Genomic DNA, 23,940 nt, shown 5'->3' with positions numbered 1-23,940 from the left:
AATCAAAGCAATGGCTATTAAGCAGTGGAATTGGTCCAGTCAAAGCAAAAATGGACCAGTCAAGAACCAAGTTCATGGAAACAGTTTTTTGGGGATGCTTAAGATATTTTGCTTGTTGACTTTCTGGAATGCCAAAGAATGATAACATTATTAAAGTGTTTTGAGAATGTTAGTCAAAGCTTTGCAGAAAAATGCCTTGGAAAGCTTCACCAGAGAGTCCTTCTCCTCCATGAAAGTGCTCCTGCTCATTCCTCTCATCAAAGAACAATTTTGGAATTTAAATGGGGCACAATTACCATCCTAATTTGGCCTCTTCTAACTTCTTTTTGTTTCCCAATCTTAAAAAATCTGTAAAAGGTGCCCATTTTCTTTTCAGTGAATACTGTAAAAAAGTCTCCAGTGACATGGTTAAATTCCCAGGACCCTCAGTTCTTTAGCGATAGACCATGGCTGATTTCATTGCTTACAAAAGCATCTTGAACTTGATGGGGCTTATAGTAAGAAATACTTCATATTTTTTATCTTTCAATTCCATGTCCGTGGGCTTTTTGAAGTTCCCTATCACTGGAGAAAAAGAAGCAAGTAGAAAAGGACTTTCTTTTCTACCACTAAATAATATCTGTACCAGTATATTGTACCTTTAGTCCCTTTCAGATATACTGTGTCTACTCTTTTCTACTGTTAAGTCCTCCACTTGTGCACTGGATCTTGTTTTCTGTTGTCTAACCTAGATTTTTCTCTTGCCCATTTCTTTCCAACATGAATTCCTTCAGTTCTACTGGATCTTCCTATCAGCATGTAAACATGCTGTAATGTCTTGCACTTAAAAAAAAAAAAAGCCCATGAAACCCTCCTTTGATCTCCTTGTTATTTTCCAGCTGTTTCTCCATTTCTTTACTCCCTTTATATGAGGCAAAATTTCTGCAAAGATTGCCTGTTATTGTCTCCCTTTTTTTTCTTTCATTTCCTCTTGAACTCACTTAGTGAGGTTTGTCCTCATCATGCCATGAAAACTGAATATCAGTGCTCTAGGTGTTCCCAAATTCTGTGGTCAATTCTCAGTCTTTATCTTGACCTTTTGGGAGCAACTAAAAGTGTTTATCACTCCTTTTTAAAATGCACTTTCACACTTGGCTTCTAGCACACCACAATTTTTGGTGGTGTTTTTTTCAGGCTTCTTCATCTGTATTATTTTGTGTTAATCAAAAATCATTTGTTGGTCCTTTCATTACTGACCTGTAAATGTTGGAATGACAAGAGTTTCTTGGACTTTATCAATTTCCCATCCACACTTATTCTTTGGGTCATCTTATTATGTTCAATGATTTTAAACACTATCCACTTATGTCTCCAATCTTAATCTCTCCTCTGAGCTCCAGACATCTTAATTCAACTTCTTACTCAATATTTTCATTTTAAAGACAAGTATATAGCTCAAATGTAACATGATCAGAATTCTTAATTTCTCCCACTGACCTGAGAAGTCAATGCTATTCACCTGGTGAGCTTAGACTATAAACCTAGGAGTCAATCTTAAGTTCTTTCTTACAAAATATTCACATTTAATCTTGAAACTGTTCTTGTCACTTCTACTTTCAAAACATACTTCCACCCAAAAATTTCTTATTGTTTTTACTGCTATTATCCTCATCCAAGCCACTATCAACTTCCTCCTTAGCTCCATCTCTCAGGTGTCCATTTGTTCAGCAAAGACTTAGAAGGTGCTTGTAATGTATCAGGCACTATTCTTGGTGCTAATTTTGCAACAATGAGTAAGTCAAATAAAAGCCCCTTCTCTCAAGAACTTAACTTCTGCTTTAGGGAGATGCTTCCTCCTTGGCCTCTTGGATCTCCTCTTATTCTTTCCCCCATTCTTCACATAACAGCCAGAATAATCTTATAAAAAGCTGAATAAGGTCATTGTTTCCCTGCTGAAAGCCCTCTAGTGGCCTCTCTGCCCTCCTCTTCACTCCTCCTCACCTTCATTTATTCCATGACAGCCATACAAAAACACACTAAGCTCATTCCAGCTTCCTGGACTTTGCACATATTGTTCTCTCAGTGAGAAAGTTCTTCCCACATTGCTTGTGTGGCATGCACCCTTACTTCATTCAGAGTCTGCTTAAATATCACTTGGAGACAGTTCCTTTGATTAACCCTCACCTCTCTCTCTTTTTTTAGACACAAGATCTTGTTCTATCACCCAGGCTGGAGTACAGTGGAGCTATCATAGCTCATTGCAGCCTCAAATCCCCAGTTTGAGTGATGCTCTCAGCTCAGCTTCCTGAGTAGCTGGCATTACAGGTTCCTGCCATTCCACCTGCCTAATTTTTTATTTATAGAGATGGGATCTTGCTATGTTGCTCAGGCAGGTCTCAAACTTCTGACCTCAAGCAATTCTCCCACTTCAGTCTCCCAAAGTGCTGAGATTATAGACATGAGCCACCATGCCCAGGCTGATTAATCTCTTTTGTATAGCATCCCCTCATCATTCTCTATCCTTTGACCTTCATTTATTCTCCTCGTAGCATTTACCCACCTGACATGATACTATCTATTTGTTGATCTAAATTTTGTTCATCTCTTCCACAAGAATGTAAACTAATTGAGGTAGAACTTTTATCTGTCTTGTTGCTTGTTCTTTGTCCAGAACTCAGAATATAGCTTGCCATATGGTGGACAATGAATTGATGAATGAAAAAAAATCAATGTCATAATAGGGAAAAAGCTTACTAAACTTGGAATCAAGAGGAATCAAGGCAGCTGGGTTCTAATCCTGGTTCCCTCATTGACTAATTATGAATCATTTGACTTTCTTGGATCTCAGTTTCTGTACAATGAGAAGTTTGGACTGTGAACTTTTAAGACCCCAATTCTACCATTCTCAAATTCTGTGTGTGTGGTGTTTTCACTTAGAGACCATCTCTATGTCTCAACCCTAGGCACAAACAGGATTTATGGCATTTTTTTTTTCTAGAGCTCTTGGGAAATAAGCACAGGACTTTTCTTTCCTCTATATCCTGTCAAGGTTGAAATCCCCTCCAGGAGGTAAGTCACAATATTTGCACCTGCACAAACATTTCAGTGGAGAATCTCCCCAAGTTGCCTACTGAAAGGAAGAAGCCAGAGTTGTGAATTCCACATGGAAAGAGATTCAATTGTGCTTTGATCAGAAAGTTCATTACATTTGCTTCAGATTGCAATGCATATTCACTCAGGCCTGCAATCACTTACTGTGTGTTAGGCAGAAATCTTAGTGGAAAAAAAATAGCATGTGTGTACAACTCCATCTGTGTGAGTGCCTGCCAGAAACATTTATGAATCACTTGTCTCCTGATAGACAACTTGCCTTCTTAGTTTGCAACCATATTTCCCACAGATGTTGCCTTTGAATTAGCCATTGTCTCATTTAGTTTTGAATGTTTTCTCTGATTTCAGACTGTAATATGGGCAAATCCCACCTACCATAAAAGCTGGCAATACTTGCCTGATATTGAAGGAAGGAGACATTTAGAGCAAGCCAGGGAGCTGGAACACCGGATCAGGAACAGACACTTCTCCACAAGTTTAGAGTTTGGTATTTCTCAAGTCCTGGCCTGAGGGATGTTTACTCTCAGGTTATACAAAGTCCCAGCTTGGGTTATGGAAAAATTGAACTGACAACTTTGCCTGAAACAAGTTTCTTGCTAACTCCTAGGTACATCTTGATTTTATTAGACCATGGCTATTATTGTGAGGTTTATTCAGAGCAATGAAGATGTCACTCACCGTGTCAAATTCATAGGTATGGTGGCCTTTATTACCTGGCAACATGCATTTTGTTATACATCAAATCCATGTAGAGCCATATTATCTGGATCTCAGATGTTACTGAGAAATGTTGTAAGGTAAATAGATTTTTGGGGGAATATCTTGGACTTAGCACACTGTACTTAATAGAAATATATTTATTGTCTTCACTTTTAAGTTACTCTGCCACTTTGCCATTCAACCTCTATTGGCTCTTTATTAACTTCAATTAGATTTTTCCTTCTCTTTTCCTTTAGAGATAAAATTAAATAAAAATAAAAACTTCTAAAGCAAACTCTATTCCTTTATAAATACTGTCTAAACGTGCCAGCGGTGTGTCCAATTTTAGACACAAGAGCTTAAAGTTAAATGCAAATTTTGATTTTCTTTATAAATGAGATGATGAAAATCTATTGTGAAAAGGTTATGGGAAAAAAGCTTATCTTGTAATTGCAGCCAAGATCCAAGCCATTATTTAAGACGTGAAGCATTTGGCAACAAAGAGATTGTTGTCATTAAAAAGGAAGCCCAACACATTATTCTTGGGCTGAGAAAAAATAATTTAGCTGTCATTGTTATTTAAGGAGTAACACCGGAAGATGGGAGACATTAAAATAAGCAGCTTTACCTCAAGAAGTATAATATCTTCTTTTCCCTCTGAGATGCGGAGGTAGTTAATAAACATTTGATGATTGATTTAAACATATTAGAGAGAGATTCACTTGTTAGTATTTATCATCTAGCTAAATTGTATTTTTTTAATGTATATAACTGAGACGAAGCCAATAGAACTTTATCACAGTGGTTGTAAAGAGATGAGAAATTATTATTTCTCATTATACCATCAGCAGACTGAGGTCTGTAACTTGATACTTATGCAAAAGGTTACTAAACTGGTAGCTATTCTTATAAAATATTCACTTTAGGAAAGAAGGTGAGAATGAGGCCACTGAAGTCATCTTGGCTTGGTTTACTTAAGCCTGGGCAAAGAGGGAAAAGGGCACTGGAGATTTGCATAGGTAAGTATTTAGAAGGCACTATTGTTTTTAAAGGCTACAGAAATGTTCAATGTACTTATCTTCAACTCCTCCCAAATAGTTCCTCCAAATGCCCCATCCCTCAGGGGTTATTGTGAATTGCTGTCCAAAATAGTTTGGCTGTCTCTTTTTTCATTTGCTTCTAATGTGGTGTTCTCTCTCTTCTTGGTATGAGAGGAAAACAATGGACATCTCTCAAAGATGTTTTCAAATGGGTTTCTTAATCTAACATACTATCTCATAAATATACCTTTTCTTTGTCTATCATCATGGCCTTAACCTTGCATTGCACTTCTTTTTCCATTTTTGGGGGTGAGGAAAGAGATGGCATATTAAGCTTAGGCCATTAAGGAGAGATTAATGAAGGACTATTTTTGAGGGTGTGAGCAGCCTTAGTGGAAACCACCCAGGGAAGGTAGAGTACATTAATCTCATAGGTCTCTCATTCTCTCATCTCCTACTGGTGTTTCACGTTGACCACACCCAATCGAAAGCTCAAGGGGCTCCTTGATGCAGGTCAACCTTTGGAGCACAGAGCAGGGTGGAAAAGATTGATGTGTGTATAGAGGTGGACAAATAGAGGTTATTCAGTGCATGGATTACTTCTGGAAAGCTATCAGTTTCTTCCTTTCCTAGCACTCAGTGGGCTGCTTTCTTATTCTGTCAGTTGGTGTCCTCAGCAATCCAAAACAAACGCATAATTTTTAAAGTGAATTGGGAACTCACATTCAAAGGGAAGGGAAAATAATCCAGGATTCTACTGTATTTTTGCTTCCCATACATAGTCTTAACCAACTTAAGCAAAACATAGGAAAGTGAATCTGCTCAAATATATAATCTTCCCTTGTGGTCCCAAGTGCAGTATAAATGAATACGGAATGATATGTTGTAAATTATTCCAGCCACATACAAGTAATTGAGAGCTCATCATAGTAAAATTTTTAGTTTTTCTTACTATAATTCTATTTAACTTAGAGTATTCCTCCCTTTTCTCTATTTTTATTCCTTCTCCAATCAGTTTTTTCAATCTGTACTTTCTTGTCTTATGCACTTTCAAATACATACCCTACTTTTTTTTCCCTGATGCTGATGAAACCATTATTGCAATTAGCTAAGATACCATCAGTAGTGTGTTGCTTTCACCCGCCTTCCAGAATAGGCAGTTATAAACTAGCTTCTTCAGAGTGAGAATTCTTGACCAAGGAAAATGTTTTAAAGATTGACTTTTTATATATTAACCTCTTCTCTTTCAAAACCTCTACCTTGTAGTAGGTTATGGAAACCTCCTTCATCTCATGGGGGATGTAAATTTTGCTTAAGTTTGTGAATGTCTCCTAGTCCTCATGCCATTTCTCCATCAGACTAATGGCATTCCTTCAGGTATCATCTAAATGCCATTTTTTTTTTCAGGGAAGGCTCCTGTAGGTCCCAAGACAAGGATAAATCTTCTGTTGTAAAACTACACTATAATTCATCTCTTATATCTGTCTTGGTCTGATTGTAAGCTTCAGAAGAGCAGAAACAACAAGTGTTCTGTTTACTTCCACATCTCCTGACACCAATCATGTAGTAGACACTCATTAAAGACTTACTGAGTGGAAATTGAATCTGACCTAGTTAAAGACCAACCAAGCTGCAACCAGGCTGGTTTGGAAGCTCAATAGCTTTATCAGTCATGGTAGGCTACACCACACTGTCAGGCTTTTTAACAAAGACTTTTTTTTTGTTTTTTTAACAAAAAGACATTGTTTGGTCAGTAGCAGGATTAAAAGTAGAATTTTGCATTTAGCTGCAAATATAGTGGAATTGCAAGTTTATTGCAATTTACAAAATTCCAAAAGATATGGCAAATATTTTTGCCTATTGCATTTTTGTAAGTATTTATTTTGGGAAGAGGCTGAAAATTTAACCTTCTTTTCATGGTCTCTTTCTTGTCTTATTTATGTCTAAAAGAAACTGACATGAAATGAACTGGAAACTTTAGGATTCTCTTTGTTCTTTTTAAACTCTTATTAAAACAATATGGAGAGAACACTGAAATTGGTCTCATAAGCTCCAGATTCCAGTTCCCAATCAACCATGTTTTCTCTTCTATAAAACACAGATAATAATAATGCCAATTGCATAGAATTGTTGTGAAGATTAACTGAGATGATTCATATAAGACATTTAGTGCAGGGCCTAGCAAATAGTAAGTGCTCATTAAATGATGATGATGGTGATGATAATGGTGATGGATGCTAAATTACTTAATATATCTGAATACTTCCTGTTTAATCTACATCACAGTATTGGGAAGTCATGTAAAAATGAGAAAAAAATATATGAAAGCACTCTGGAAACTACTTAATTCTAATGTACAACATTAATAATAGTAACAATGGGAGTGGTAAGTAATGGTAAGCATAAATGTTTCACGTGGATCTAACTCCTAAGTCATGCAAGGAGCACTCAGTTCTGTTCAGAACACACTGTGTTCTCTTTCTCTTTCTGTTTCCTTGCTTGGGAAATCAAGAGTTATGATTGGGAATGTAGTTTAAATGAGCCAGCAAAACACTCATCAAATGGTTTATTTTCCTAATCTTAGTGTATCAATTTCAAAACCTGAAAAGTTCATTTCATATTTCACAGGCTCTTTTATATATAGTGTCATAAATGCCAAGAAAGTTGTTGACTTAACTTTACATTTGTGAAAAGTAACCCTTAGTTGGCAAACAAATACTCCTGAACTGAAGGAGATAAGCTGCCTGTATACTTGCAAGTCGCTGCTTTTTGTTTTGTTTCATTTTCAAAAAACAAAAGACTTTTGGTTGCTTAAATTCTTATCACAAATAGCACAAATTTCCAGATTCTCAGCTGTGTTGAGGTCTCTAGCAGAAGTTCATTGCATTTTCTGCCAGCATTCTCCTTTAGAGGTGCTTTTACAACCAATCTTTAGGCTTGCTAAGGTTCAAATCACAGCTAACTCTTTCTGTTCAAAGCCACGAAGAAAGACATATTTCAGAGAATCTAAACGTGGGAAAATTCTGTGCATAATCTCAGAACTTCAACTTTCTATCCCATCAAATTTGACTTAATAAAACTTCTCTTTCTCTCCTCTTTGTTTAGCAATATTAATGAAAAATGAATACTGGGTAAGAAACAGAAGGAAAAGAGGCAAAAATAAGAGTACGGAGTACTTAAAATGGGTAACTAGCCTTTGAAGCATTTTTATTCATGTTATTTGGCAGATGCCTTCTGAAAAGTTTTCTGTTCATCAGAGTTATAAAATGTTAGCCCTAGAAGGTGCCTTGAAGACCATGATGAGTTAACTTGCTTCCTTTGCCAAGGAAGAAGCAATTACTTCAGCAACTGGTGGGTATCTCTTATATATGAGTGTTATGCTCACTGTGCTTTTCTGCATCTCTCTTGTTAGGTCTTGGTTATCACATAAACACTTGCCAGCAATCAGTATAATCAGTGTTGGCAAAACACAAATGTTAATGCCTTTTAATCAGCTAGGCTTTTAGAAAACTTGGGCTGAAAGCCCGGAATAATCCTACTTAGCTCTACAGATGAATGGTGCAGCAAGTTTTAAGAATTTTCATTCTTAATTAATGATGGTGACAGAAATGGCAGTTGTGTTCACAGTGATAGAAAAAAACCACATAGTCATGTGTTGTGTGGGCATGTGGGTGTGTGTGTCCTGACCTCACCACATGTTTCACATTCCCAACTTTCTTCTTACATTTCCTTCTAGCTTCTGTATTATTTAGCAATAAGCCTGGGGCAAGACGCTGCCTCTGCTACCAAATGTTAGTGGAGCAAATACACCATTAATATTTCTTTGGCACGTGGAGAGGCGGGACATCTATGCAGTTTGTCCTTCCCAGATATCCTCATGTAGACCAAGTTGACCAATTTCTTTTCATAACTTAGGCCCTTTTGGCCGTGGGCCTATCTCTGTTCCTTCCATTTCCTTTCACTGCTTCCTGATAAGAAGTATAAGATTTGATGCCCTGAGTCAGAGGGTGAGGATATTTCTACTGCTAGCACATGCAGGTCAAAATCTGCTAGCACTTCTGCGGTTCCACACCCATGGATTCAACCAAATGCAGATTGAAAATATTCGGAAAAATAATTGCATCTGTACTGAATAGTACAGACTTTTTTTCTTGTCATCATCCCCTAAGTAGTACAGTATAATAGCTACTTACATAGCATTTATGTGTATTAGATATTATAACTACTTTAGAGATGACTTAAAGATTATGAGAGAATGTACATAGGCTATATGCGAATACTATGTCATTTTTTATCAGGGACTTGAGCATCCTCGAATTTTGGTATCTGTGGGGGCTACTGAAACCAATCCCCCACTGATAACAAGAGAAGACTGAAACCTTGGAACCTAGCTGTTGACACCTTAGAACCTAGGCATTTAATAATAACAAAAAAAGCCATTTAGTCACTTAAGCTTGTGATTTTGGAACAAATTTTTGATGAGTAATCAAGATGAATAATAAAATTTACTTGATTATAAGAAAAGAGCTGCATTTCAAGAACTATGTTCACCTAAAAATATTCTCCATAATTAGAACACTTTGGATTTAAAATCTTACACTGAAGTACGTGCCAGTGATTGCCCTAAAAACCTTTCTATGGACAGTTACATATCCTTGATGAAATGAGCACTATAGGGACACCACTGTCTAGTTTCACCCTAATACTTCTGCTGAGGCTTTTCCTCCACACCTCCACAGCCTCTCTGCCTGTCAAGAACTCTACTCTTTGGGAGGGGCTTAAAGTACCCTAAGCTATAGAACACAGTGAGGGGTCTATGTAGTGTCTCTGATGGAGAGCAGCATACTCCAGGCATGAGTGAGCTTCTTTTTGCTGGCATTTCCACTGTGGCTTGCCAGCAGCTGTTGATGCATGGTGTTTTCTGAGAGAGATGAGCAGCTAATGTGATCCTTTAGCATAAGCAGATGAGGAACTCAAGCAAGGGACCTTGAGGTGGGAGAGGATGTGGGGATGGGCTGCAAAAAGTGGTTTTGCTTTGACTTCCAAGAGGATCCCTGTGCTGGACAGACAGACTGTTTTCTAATACATCAGCTTCTTCTAGTCATAGATCCCTCCCCCACATCAGGGTTCCCCTCCACCCAAAGTTGTTTAATTGGTATTCTTTGAGAAACACTTTTATTGTCTGAGATTATGACCTTTCCCCATTTTAAACTTAAAATGCTTGTTGTTCACAAAATGAGGGTGATGATAGATGGTATTTCTTGTTTTTGATGGGCCAACTTGGCAAAATTGACACTTGGCAGTTTTCTGACAATTCTCTACATTTTACAAAAAATTTACTGGTTGTTGAATTCCCAAAGTTGCGAAACTAGGGTGTTCAGGTCTTCAGGACAAGGGTAGCCAGGAAAGCTTGGAGGGGAAAAGGAAGATCTTGCAGACACTATAAATAAGGCAGACAAGGACATTGAGTGCCAGAGGAAGGGAGGAGCAAACAGGTACTAGACAGGAAATGGGTTAAGTCAGAGGAAGTGAGATTAAGCAGCAAGGAATGGGCCTTGCAAAATCGATAGAAAGGAATGTGAAAAAGAAGTGACCTCAGGGGCAGGGTTGCAGCACAGGTGCCTGCTGAGAGAACAGCAGAGCTCTTCCCTGGTGTATGTGGTAGTCTTGGAACTGGAATAAATGCCAGGTAAGTCAGACCTTGAAACCCCACTGCTACTTTGTCACAATGAAGGAGTAGAGGTTGCTAGAGGCTTCTGATTCAGTAGAAAGGGAACTCAGATGTGATATCTTCCTTCAACTTAGAACACACATAGTGGGGCTAGCCATGGGGTTTTCTGTGTTAGCAGAGGGAGGGAAATGCGATAACAGTGTCACAGGCTGCCAGGACAAGGGGAGACAGGCACCTCTCCAAAATCTGCAGAACATAACAGGAAATAGGAGGATCAGCATCTTCCCCCAAAACAGATATTGTTAATGTTTTTAACACTTACATCCAAATATAATGGATGATAAAACAGATAATACATTGCTGTTTCAATTCATATTTTCCTGATTAGTAGAGATTCAACAGCTTTTCTGACGTTCAGAGTCATTTGTACTTCTTTTCAAATTGTCTATTTGAAATTGACCATTTAGTTTTCTGGTTATTAGAATGTATTAAGGGATAGAATATGGTGTGGTTTTGTTTTTGCTTTTTTAGAGACAGTGTTTCACTCTGTTGCCTAGGCTGGAGTGTAGTGGCAAGATCATAACACGTTGCAGCCTTGAACTCCTGAGTTTTTTAAATTTTTACCTACCTATTTACATATGAGATTAAGATCTTGACCTTGGACTCAGAGAGCCTGGGTTCAACTCTTGGCTTTGTGTGTGATCTACTTATGTGTGATCTACTTCTTAGAGCTTCAAGTACATAATCATTAATGAGGAAATTCTATGTAAAGGGCTTAGCACAAGATTTGGCACCGTACATGAATGGTTGTGATTGTATTTAATAAAAAAAATTCGGATCACTAATAATAAAGACCAACTCCACTCATCCACTCTAGTCAGTTAATTCTGCTTCAACCTGAAACTTAGGCTGGGGTTCACACTGGGGTTTCTATTCTGAGTTGTGCTGTTAACTGCTATTCCTGAGATACAGGATAAATACTATAGATATAGATAGGAATGAGATATTATTGCACCTCATCTGCTCACTTTGTTATGTATTAGTTACCTCTTATAAATAGTTCAGAAACTAATGATTAATTATATTCATATATAATCATATCTAAGATCTATATCTGGTTTAACTATTCTTGTTTTATATTTTATTATACTGGAACAACTCGTGTCCTTGGTCTCTTGCCTCGGTGCCTGGGTGGCTTGCTGCCCACAACAATCGTTGTTGAGTTGTAAGTTATGATAGCAATAACTGAAGTGAATGATGCTCTGAGTATATGAAAAAGGGAATAAAGTTCCAGTTTTCCACTAGAATATTTTGGAGAATTATTTGTCATTATTATCAATAACTATAATATGAAACTGATAATATAATTTAAAATATCCTTATACAATAGGTATAACTAAGGTCATTTTATAAAAATTGATAATTTCTCTTAAGAATTCTATTAAGAATATATGCGACTAAATAATTTTGAGAGAAAATATGGAATGTTTCTTCTTTTTCCTCTTATTACTGAATTATGTGTAAAGCTATAAAATGTTACATAAAGGACTTATAAATGTCACCCCAGTCTCTCTTACCAATAATTTTTATTTTATGAAACTGGAATTTCTATTAAAATGAAATAGGTAGAATTAGGAATTTACAGTAATAATCTTGATAGCTCTGTGCTTCAGAGACTATTTCCCATTGATCTCTACAAATTACATGGAACTTTTGAGAGGAAGCAGATGTTATGTCCTCTTGGTGGATATCAAATGCATGTGGTCATGAAGGGGCTTGTTGAGTGAAAGCATGCAAGAAACCAGACTGGCATCACAATCTAAGTCTGTCAGTTCCCAAAAGTGGACCCCTGGGGCTCAAACAAAGCCAAGGGTTGAGGCAATTAGGCTGATGATTACTTCAACTGCCCTGCTTCTTGCATCTCTAAATGGTGCTTCTATCAATTCTAGGAAAATGAACGATTATGAAACAGTGTTTGGATTTACTTCTAACTCAGGTGGCTTTCCTCATTATAATCATATAGGCTGTGGTGAATGGCATAATGTCTATTCATCTCCAGGTTTTGCAGAATGAGAGAGATAAAGTAAATGGGACATAATTCTTTATTTTAGAAGGAATTTGTTTTCTAAATGAGAATGTAAATGGGACGATACATATGAACATGGACATGACAGTATCAGGCCATCACTGAGAACAACCAAGCATCTGCTGGTAGCCTGTGTGATAAAACTTCAGCTGAATGGACAGAAATATCATCAGAAACAAAGTTTGTGTTGGTGGACTAACACCATCAGGATTGACCTTTCTGGTTTGGTGACTGATGGGATTACAGGATTAGGTGCACCAAAGAAGTCATCTCAAGTCTTTACAGGTTACTTGTTACACCAGAGTTTTGTCTTTCTGACTCTCATATGTGCTGCTCTATCATGGAATTTTCATGCTCCATTAAAAATTAGATGTGATTTTTTTTGAAAGAGGATGAAGGCAAGGGATTGAGAGAGAGAATTCTTTTCAGACAATGGCAAATATAGTGAATTTTACTACTCAGAAAAAAATAACTCTTAGATAAGTTTCTTAGAGATCTCTATTATATAACAGCACAAAATATACATGGCCATGATGCGTTTGATCCAGGCTGTCATGAGTGAATGACACAATTGAAAATAAACTCCCACATGCCCAACAAAGTCCAGGCAATGGTGTTGATAACCACTATACACAGACTCAAGGGCATTTGGTGCCAGGTTCCAAGGGAGCTGCATTGTATCTTCAAGTTAAGGCCAGTCACAGAACTATCACCAGAGGCTGAGTATACCGTGCTACTGAGCAAGATCTCCTAAGAGTGGCACAAGGCAGCATTGCAGCTGGACTGCATGGAACAATGAAACACATCTGGACTACAAATGGAACACCTGGGTCCTAGTCTCAGCTTTGTCCTTCAGTAGTTGTGAGTTCATGGATAAATCATTGTACTTTTTATTATCCCCATTTATTTGTTTGTGAAACCAGAAAATAGGAATAGATTATTGTATTAGTCAGGGTTCTCTAGAGGGACAGAACTAATAGGATGGGAGTTTATTAAGTTACACGAACACATGATCTCACAATAGGCTGTCTGCAAGGTGAGGAGCAAGGAGAGCCAGTCCAAGTAACAAAACGGAAGAACTTGGAATCCAATGTTCAAGGGCAGGAAGCATCCAGCATGGGAGAAAGATGTAGGCTGGGAGGCTAGGCCAATCTAGGCTTTTCATGTTTTTCCTGCCTGCTTTATATTCTGGCCACGATGGTGGGTGACTAGGTGGTGCCCACCCAGATTGAGGGTCCATCTAACTTTCCCAGTCCACTGACTCAAATGCTAATCTCCTTTGGCAGCACCCTCACAGAGACACCCAGAATCTATACTTCGCATCCTTCAATCCAATCAAGTTGACACTCAGTATTAACCACAATTATTTTCAAGGTTTTTTTTTAGTTCTAAAATGTTAATGATTTGCCAGTATAACTGGCAATCAATTGTCACCCTCTTTCTTTTGTTTGTTTTTCATTTTTAAAGTGAAGGGTTTAAATGTGTAGTGTTTTCTCTTGGTTTATCCATATGTACTTTTATTTCAGTGAATGGAGAAACACAATTGACATTTAAATTAAGGACTATTGCAAATATGGTATCTGTCTTTCTTGAGGCTATAGTTCTGTAGGAATAAATAATATTCTTTGATAGCTGGGATATGACCAAAATTCCACAGAAATAGGACAAAACAATGCTTACCCTAGTTGCCAGAAAGTTGGCTTTCAATAAATGCATAATTTTCTGGTGTTTTTGATCTCAAACTCCACCCTACTGCAAAAATGCAATTTGAGCCAAATACCATATCCAGGGATGAGGTAAATTTAATCTCTTTTTGTTCTGGATGAAATTCAACTGATTTTTTTTTTTTTTACTATTTTGGTACAATCTTCAATAGGAATCATTATCCTATTTAATAGACTATATTTTTCAAAAATATGTGGGCAGTAAAGATAGTATCATAAAAATTATATCTACCAAAGTCAATCTTTCTAATAAATAGTTGGCAGCTCTAAATTATAATGAGAACCTCTAATTTATTTTGAGCCCCCAATTTATTAAAAATGCTTTAAAGAGATATCATCTATATTTTATTCAACCATTTTCCATTAAATGTACAGTTTTGTCAGATTAATTTTAGTTATATTAAAGCAGAGATTCCTTCTTCCTTTAAAAATGCAATGTTTACAGTCTAGTCTGCACTCATTCAGGTATTTCATCAAGTATGATGTTTGTTTTCTATCAACTCACAATTATGGAAAACAGTCTCCATAATAAAATAAAATAAAAGCATACATTCACGATAGAGTCACAGTAAACATATATGGCATGCATGTGATACATACACATGACAGAATTAACTCTTTACTAAATAGTGACTGAATGTCTGCTGTAGTCAGGCACTTTATTATACACTGGAGGTACAGCAGTGAGCCCAAGAGACACAATTCCTAACTTACATAGCTTATTATCAACAGGGAATGATCGCTCCTGTTGATAATAACATTAACTTCTTTCTCACACAAGTGTAGGGAGTGCAGCAAGCACTGTTGCTGCCTGATGTGGCACAGCAATACTGAGTCTATGAACCAGAAGGAACTGAAAGGTGCCTTTTGTACCTTTTGTGGAGTCCTGTGCACCCACCATGGACCCCAGAAAGAGATATTGGATATTTCTAGATTCCTGTAAGAGCAATTACCAGTACTTTAAGAGAAATTTCTGCCTCCAAACTGGATTTTCATTTTTCTGTTTGACTTTTTATGTTTTGGTAAGCATGAGAGGCAATATGATCTGATAGCTAAGAATCTGAGTTCTGGAACTAGGCTACATGGGTTCCAGTCCCAGCTCCGCTATTTTGTAGTTCTGGGACCTTAGACATGTGACATACCCCATTTCCCTCACCTGTGAGATAAAGATGATACTGTTATCTACCCCGCTGATTTATTGTGGCTTACTGTGAGTACTACATTAATTAATAAATGTAAAATGCTTAGAGTACTGCTTGGTGTATAGGAGGCACCCAGAAGATATTATTATACATAATAAAAATCTCACCCAAAATATATACATTTGGGAATTATTTTCTGTATATTTTTGTTATAATACATTATTTTGGAGGTCTTATTTCCTTTTCGTTTTGAGAGAAACCTTTGTTAATGACCAAAAAAAAAAAAAAAAAAAAAGACCCAATTTTGATAAATATGAAGATGCAGGCTATGTTTTAGGGGCTTCTCTCCCTGAAGCCTCTCCATGACTTGGTTCTGGTCCCCTCACTTTCATCCTGTGGGCTTCAGGTTCCCTATACAACAAAAACACAGAACAGATGTTATGAGGCTGAGCTAATGGCCGCCCATGGCACCAAGCTCTTTGACTGATGGGTTCAAAAGCTTTTCCTCAGCAATTCAAGAGTGCCAAGAATGAGTGGGCCAAGAAGGAGAGTTATGGCTCTTTGCAAACCCAGAAAGAGCAGTTCTCAGTCTGCATTTGACATGTCTGAGGCTTTAGAAGACCGTTTTGTGGTACAGTTGAATCCCCAGTGTGATATGTTCCCAGGGAAGAAAACCAATAACAACAGATCCCACAACTCATACCATTTACTAAATGGGCTTCCTTGCAAGTGGGGCTCTGGGAGGAATCTTACAATTTCCTGCTGCTTTGTCTCTGAAGGGTAAGCAAGGAGAGTTGTTCCCATTTCAGCTGCTTTTGTTTCTTGAGACTGTGTGGAAAGCGTGGCTATGTATTTGATTATCGTTTTTGCTTCCATTCTGCTTGCCTTTTTGTCAGCTTTGCCTTTTATGCTGCCTGATAACCCTCAAATTTGAGATAAAATTTAAGCCAAACTTCTAATTTCACCTGTTTGGGGTTTTGGATTAGAAGAATTCTCATATCTTTCAGTCTCAAAGAAGACAGAAAGTGGAGGGAGCATGATGACAATATGAGGTAGGACATCTCATCCAGCTGAAGTGTTACAGAAACACCACAGACACACATGAGACTCACACCAGAGTCTCCAAAGAGCCATTTGTTATCTGATTTAACTAACATTAACTTTTTTCACTTAAATATGCTTTCATGTAACTAGAATAAACAGAACTTAATAATTCCCTAGGGATCGGATTCCTGTTTCTGGCAGGATTTTGTAATCAAGTCCTTGAAACACATTCTGTCTGACAAACACTGATGTTCTAAAAACCTAATTTACCACATTTTTGAAGTGCAAAACGGCTCAGTTTCATCCTTCAAAATGCAGAAATTCATATTCAATAGTCCTTGACCTTAACCAGTTGATCTTTGATGTTAGTTTTAATATTTTTGTGTCCCACTCACCATTTGAATGAATCCTTGTGGCTTGTCGGCTTACCCAGAAGGGAACAGCTTGGAGACTGAAGGACTTGAGCTAATAACTGTCTTAGTCATGAGAGTGCAATATCATGATTTGGGTGTCCTCACCTCTTGGGTACCTTATATTCTCTCCCTGAAGAGAAATGATTTGGCTGAAGTAAGAAATGATTGAGCTGTCACTTCTAAGAAATCAGGACTGTAATACATTAATAACTAAATTAGGGAAATTCTTATTATTTATTACCAATTACCTGTAAAGAACTAGAGAAATGATCTTGAAAATTTCTCCTTTTGATAGGTGAGAAAACTGATTAGAAGGGCTTTTATGTTGGTGACATAAAATTAAAATTTTTTAATTTTAAATATATTTTTAGGGCTTTGAAATGACCTTTCAGTTTTAGTGAAGGATAAGAAGAATTGAAGAAAAGGTTGTTATAAAGAAAATAAGAAAACAAGGATTTTAATAAACCCAGTGAAAGAATAGTAGAATGGATAAAGGGAGGAAGTGGCCAGGGTTGCATGAGACTGTGATCAGTGGATAGAAAAGTGGCAGGCATTTGGGTCTAGACTCTAGGGCACTGAGAGGTCTTGACACATGATGACATCAAATTAATCAATTAAAACTGAACCCAAGCTGAATATGTTCTAGGTGTTTAACCTATATTTGCTCTATTCCTCTTGTTTCACTACCACCCTCTGCCAAAAACATATTTTTTGCTTCCTATACATGTTCAGTAATGCTCAAACTGGAAGGAAAAGGAATGGGTAGAATTAGAATGGGCAAATTTGATGAAGAGGGTGTTGAGAATGGCATGAACACTGAATGTGGCAAAAAACAAGATATGCTTGTGCAAGAGTAAATATGCCAGCAGGGTGGGAAAAATAGGAGCTACAACTGGGAAAATGACAGTTACTTTCTACATAAGTTCTAAAAAAAGTCAAATCTGCTTTTTGTTTCAGAAGCTGAGAAACACTGGAATCTTGAGAGCTGTGTAGTTCTCTGGCACTGTGTTTTCTACATATTTCCTGGGTGTGCTTCCATTAACTGTAATAAAGACATATAACGCTCTAAATAGTGAATTTAACTCCACCACTTTTATTTAGTTAGTTTTCATCCAAGATCTAGTGTTTTTTTAAATGCTGGATTGCTGGGCTTCTGCTTATTTTAATATGATGTAAAGAAAGTATACTCTCAAGTGTCATCTTGCATGCTGGTGCTTTGAAGACTGAAATAGGAAAATGTCTGAGTCATTGCCATAGCCAGTGGTTATTTTCCAGTTCCCTCTCTGTTAACATGTGGTCATTAATATGTTGTGATAAAACATATGGTTCCATAGTTTAGCATAGTTCCTTGTTGTTAAAGAGGCCAGGGTGTCTGAGCATACCTCAAACTCCACAGCACATTCCAGCCCCAGCCTACATTCCTGCCTGATCTCCTCCCACTATGCATACACAATTATGTTCCAGAAATCATACTAAACTTTTCTCTTTTCTTTCCAAACATGCCTCAGTGCCTTTGTACTTGCTATTTTCTCTTCCTAGAATACATTTTCCTTCTTCTAAGACTGGTAATCTACATTTCATCCTTCAGAATTGATTTAAAATTTGGCTTCTTATGTAAAAATCTTTCCTGACTCTCCTGGGCTGACTTCATGAATCACTTTTTTGGGGATTGCCAATTCTATGTCCTCACAGTACTCTTTAGCTTCTCTAGCTCAATAATATGCTACTGAAACATAGCTCAGCTAATTTTTATAATTCCTCAATGCAACTATTCATTTAATGTCAACTTTCCAAAACATTATATTTAATGTATAAATAATTTCTAAAGGAAGGGTAGCTTATTGTTAAGAGCAAATCAACTTACCACTTTTTTCAACACCCCAAAGTTGAGTCTGTACATTTTTAATATTGCTCCTCTAAAGACTTTTCAGGACCTTTGTCCTTTGGCAGTGGTGTTTGAAGACATGAGAACTCTTTGTTTTTCATAATCCATCCTGCAGATTTAGGCAGTTCCACTTTTAGAACTGATAAAATAATTCTAAGATGTGTTCAAGAATAGCAGAGTTTTAAGTTCATTTCCTATTTGATGAAACTTTTGATTTTTTTTCCCTTAACTGAATTACATATCACTGAAAATTAAACATCTTCCTTACAAATTTTCTGAAAACTTTAAGTGGCCAAGTATTTAGAATTTTCCTGGTAGTAGTCTGTCAGGACCTATGTATTCCCACTAAACTCTTTTAACTTTAAAAATTCTATGATCTTTCCTCAAATTTGGAATCTTTTATTGTCTTAATTTCATGACTTTTCATGTTACAGTGGTTGACTGAGTATAGAACTTTCATTTTAAGGTTGTATCATAATTTATTCTCTTTGAAGATAGTAAAAGCAACAGCAGTCTGAATTTATGGGAATGTTCAACAGCTTCGTTCTCTTACTCTCTCCAATATTTTATTCTTCTAATTTTCTTCCTGGGAGGAAACTTGTGGAAACTCCAGTGCTTTACAAGAATCAAGGGGAGAATACAGGGATTACAGAGAAAGATCAATGTGAATTTTTTTTTTTTTTTTGCGACGGAGTCTCACTCTTGTTGCCCAGCCTGGAGTGCAGTGGTATGATCTCCACTCACTGCAACCTCCACCTCCTGGGTTTAAGTAATTCTCCTACCTCAGCCTCCTGAGTAGCTGGGATTATAGGCACCTGCCACTACGCCCAGCTAATTTTTGTGCTTTTAGTAGAGATGTGGTTTCGCCATGTTGGTCAGGCTGATCTTGAACCCCTGACCCCAGGGGATCCTCCCACCTCAGCCTCCCAAAGTGCTGGGATTACAGGCGTGAGCCACAGCGCCCGGCCCCATTGTGAAAATTTTAAATTATTTGAGAATGGGCTTCAAACTCTCGTCTCTTTAAGGGGAGGGGATTTGGTCCACTTTTTTTTTTTTTTTTTTTTTTTGACAGGGTCTGGCTCTATCTCACAGGTTGGAGTCCAGTGGCACAATCTTGGCTCACTGCAACCTCCACCTCCTGGGCTCAAGCCATTCTTCTATCTCAGCCTCCCAAGTAACTGGGACTACAGGTGCATGCCACCATACTTGACTAATTTTTTTATTTTTTATATTTTGTGCACACAAGGCTTCACCATGTTATCCAGGCTGGTCTTGAACTCCTGAGCTCAAGCTATCTGTCAGCCTCAGCCTCCCAAAGTGTAAGATTATAAGCGTGAGCCACCATGCCCGGCCTGCTCTTTCTTTTCTCTTGAAAATGTGATAGTCAGAGCTGGGACAAGTAGAATTGTTGAATTTGTAAGAGCAGGATAGATTAAGATGACACTTTCATTTTAATGAGGAAACTGAGGGCCACAGAGATTAGGGCCTTGTCCAAGGTTACACAATTAAGCAATCTCAAAAACCTGAAAAATTTCAGAGGCAAGTGAATAGGCCTGGCTAAAACAGAGGGGATCAGGTTTTATTTAGTTTTGGGAGAATAAAAACATTGGTATGTGCAATTGCCTTGGGGGTAAAGATACACATATTGGTTACATCTGCATGTGCTTCCAAATATTCACAAACATATGGGAATGAATTATAAGTAACAATGAATGTGAGATAGCTCCATGTTTTAGTGACTTACTTTCAAATCCCATATCCCACTTATGTTCTACTTTTAGCTGTATTGCCCCTGGCCCAACACATGCTAACTGGATTGTTTCAAATACCAGACATATAAAGACACTAGCCAAATAATTTTATCAGTACTCCTTTACTTTTGTGATATATTCTCTATAATAAAAAAACCTTGAAATGGCCTATTTATGCATCAAATGGAGACTTTTAAAAATAAATTATGACAAGGTTTCCAACATACATACCTAAGTGGAAAAAAAACAGATAGAATAATAGGTATTTTGTGCTTGTGGACATTTAAAAATATTCATGCGTGTATATGGGAAATTTCCAGAAGAATACACAAAATAAGTAACAGTGTCTATGCTGTGTAGAGGGATTGGGGGTATGAAGTGAGAGATAAACTTGTTTTTTATTGTATAGAATTTGTATACAATATATGTGGGTTTTTTCCCTTCATATTTTAAAATAATTAAATAAACACATGCGTTGCCCATAACACAATTCCTATCAAGGACCTTTAGGTGAAGTATGGGAAATAGATCTAATTTTCTCTCTCTTTTCTTCTTTTTCTTTTGCTTGCTGTGCCAATGGTCTTTTTTCTGTTTGCTTTCAATTCCATCTCTCTCCCTTTCCCTGTAGGTTACAAGATAGAACACCATGTGAACGGCATTCCCAGGCTCCCTTGCCGGGTGACTTTCATCTAAAGTTAGCCAGTAGGGGGCACTGGGAAGATGCTGGAAGGAAGGAGCACGGAAGAAGGGAGGCTACTTCTACCCAGCCCTCTGCTCCTGGTGGAAGCTCTGGTCCGGTCTCCCCTGTGCTTTAACTCCCTGTTTAGTCCCAGCTTTCAAGAGGCAGTACTGTCAGAGTTCCAGCATTTTTGGTGGGCCCAGTGCTTAGACCCTAGGAATATCATCCTCTCCTTTTGTCCTTCCAGCTTAGGGATATTAGCAACTTTCCACTGTTAATAATTTTTTGATGGCACCTTCCTTCATTTACTCTTTCAGCTATTCTAATACCTTTATAATTAGTTCCCACATTAAATTATCTTATTTAATTATTATATGTCAGGACTCTGTATTGCTAGCTGGGCCCTGACCGATAGAGTCACTATTGAAAGTGAGATATTTCTAGCTCCTATATTTTAAAAGTCATTATTTGTGTATAGGATAACAATTAATTTTATGTATGATTTTTATTATTTATAATCTTATGTATTCCCTTATTTTCTTTTTGAAGTTATTTCTAAAGGTTTAACCTGATGGCCTTGGCTGGAAATTAAAACCAAGAACCCTCAAGCCTTCAACCTCCTAATATGGCTATTTCAGTTTGATTTCCTATTTGACTTGAATTGTTTGAGAATGTTTCAGTTCTTGGTTTGTTGGCCTTAATTGTTATTGCGAATTTCTTACGTCTGGCATCATAATTAAAAACTATTATCTATGTGTGGCTCTTAGGGAAAATCTTAATACATTTGCTAGTGTGAAATAGTATAGGTGACATTCTTTAATTATAATACAAAATTTATGGAAATTTTCTTTATGGGCTATTACCTGCCAACTTTAACACATTTTCCATTTGTCTTTAAAAGTTGCTTCATTTGATTTTATATATGTGTGTATGTATATAACATCCATGTTATTATGTTACTTATTTTTTTCTGTATTAGTACTTATTTTATTTTATTATTTTTTTTGAGACTGAGTTTCGCTCTTGTTGCCCAGGCTGGAGTGCAGTGGCATGATCTCAGCTCACCGCAACCTCCATTCCCCAGGTTCAAGCAATTCTCCTGCCTCAGCCTCCCGAGTAGCTGGATTATAGGCATGCACCACCATGCCCGGCTAATTTTGTATTTTTAGTAGAGACGGGGTTTCTCCATGTTGAGGCTGGTCTTGAACTCCTGACCTCAGGTGATCCGCTCGCCTTGGCCTCCCAAAGTGCTGGGATTGCAGGCGTGAGCCACTGCGCCCAGCCGGTACTTATTTTAAATCTATATCATTTGTCAAAGATTGTGTGTATGTTTTGTATTACTATCCATTTATGTCTACTTCCAGTTTTTTGCATTATGCATTTTTATGTTATATTATTTGGTGCATAGATATTAAGGATAGCTAGGTAGCTAGGTCTTCATTATGGAGTATATACTTCATCATTATCAAGTCCCATTCTTTGGCAAATTTAATAATTTTTGCCTTGAAATTGTAACTTGCTTTTTAATTAAAATGTCCTGGAATGTTTTTCTCTAATACATCTTTGAATTTGTTTCTAATTCATTTACTTCTCTTCATGGATATGCATATTGGATCTTATTTATTTGTCTTCTATATTAATTTTAATTTATCTTTAATTCTTCTGTCCAATTATTTCGAATTATTTTTCTCTTGTTCATTTTACTCGGTGTTCTCAAGTCTAACTTCCATAATTAAGTCTGTATTTTTGGTGATATCCATTAAAAGATGTCTGCTTCTAAAGTGGATTTTATTTCTGAATGAATCATATTTATTTCTTTTATTTCCTTGCTAAATTCTGCAAGCTTACTTTTATTATCCTTCTATTGGCTTGTCTTTTCTTCTTTGAGCCATTCTGTCTTGTTCTAAATACTTCTTCAAAAAGGCTTTATTTACAATTTTTTTCAATATCATTGAAAATTATTTGAGGAAATAATATATTTCTTTATAATTGTTACATTTAATTTGTGAGCCTCTTTTGTATAATTTTTTAATTTTTTTCTTGTAGTATCTCTATATGTTGTTTTTATTCCAGCTTCTTTCTGATATTTTTCTCATCTTTAAATGGGGCCATTGTTTCGGGGGTAGCTAGCTATTTGCTAAACAATAGTCTGAAAAAGGGCTGGGGAAATAAGTTGGGGCAGAAGAGAGCTTTATTATGGTTATGCTGTTTCAATTCTTTTCCCAAAGTTTCTGCCAGGGTACAGATTTTTGCTCACTTCTTTCACAGATATGCCCTTTCAGTTTGCTTATCTTGCAATGGAGCAATGTGTTGGAATTCGTATTTATTAGTTTTACTTTAGCAATTTTGAACAGCAACTGTTACCCACCATCTCTCCTTGCCATATTGCCAGCCTAGTAGTTTGAAAGATGGTGTGTCTGCCTCCTTCATCATTTGGCCCCACATTGCCTGTCACTCTACAATTTGCTGTTTCAAATAAAAAATCCCTGGTCAGGCACCTTAGGGCTGTGTCTCTTTCCTTTGTAGAATTCCATGCTCTGCCTGAGGTCTGTTAAGGTATGCATCTATTATGCTCAATTGAATCCAAATCTCACTGTATTCCTCATAGTTTTTGGTTTGGTATTGTAGTAGCTAATATAATTTAAAATGGAATTTCCTTGTTTTTATTTTTTTCTTATTGTTATTTTCAGCCAATTTCAGAGAAGAGAATAGAGGG

At 37.0% G+C, this 23,940-nt stretch overlaps 1 long non-coding RNA gene across 1 annotated transcript in view; it reads left to right on the top strand.

Annotated features, from left to right (window-relative positions):
- The first annotated feature begins 7,955 nt into the window (after positions 1-7,955).
- LOC129532730 (uncharacterized) overlaps positions 7,956-23,940 on the top strand; it is a 43,988-nt gene continuing 28,003 nt past the window's right edge. The window contains exon 1 of the long non-coding RNA XR_008678613.2: positions 7,956-8,014. This is a non-coding gene — a long non-coding RNA (uncharacterized lncRNA). The remainder of the gene's footprint in view (positions 8,015-23,940) is intronic.

Source organism: Gorilla gorilla, chromosome 2, assembly GCF_029281585.2.
Source record: "Gorilla gorilla gorilla isolate KB3781 chromosome 2, NHGRI_mGorGor1-v2.1_pri, whole genome shotgun sequence".
NCBI lineage: Eukaryota > Metazoa > Chordata > Mammalia > Primates > Hominidae > Gorilla > Gorilla gorilla.
Note: the sequence above shows the minus strand (reverse complement) of the source record. Positions and strands in the feature narration are given on the sequence as shown.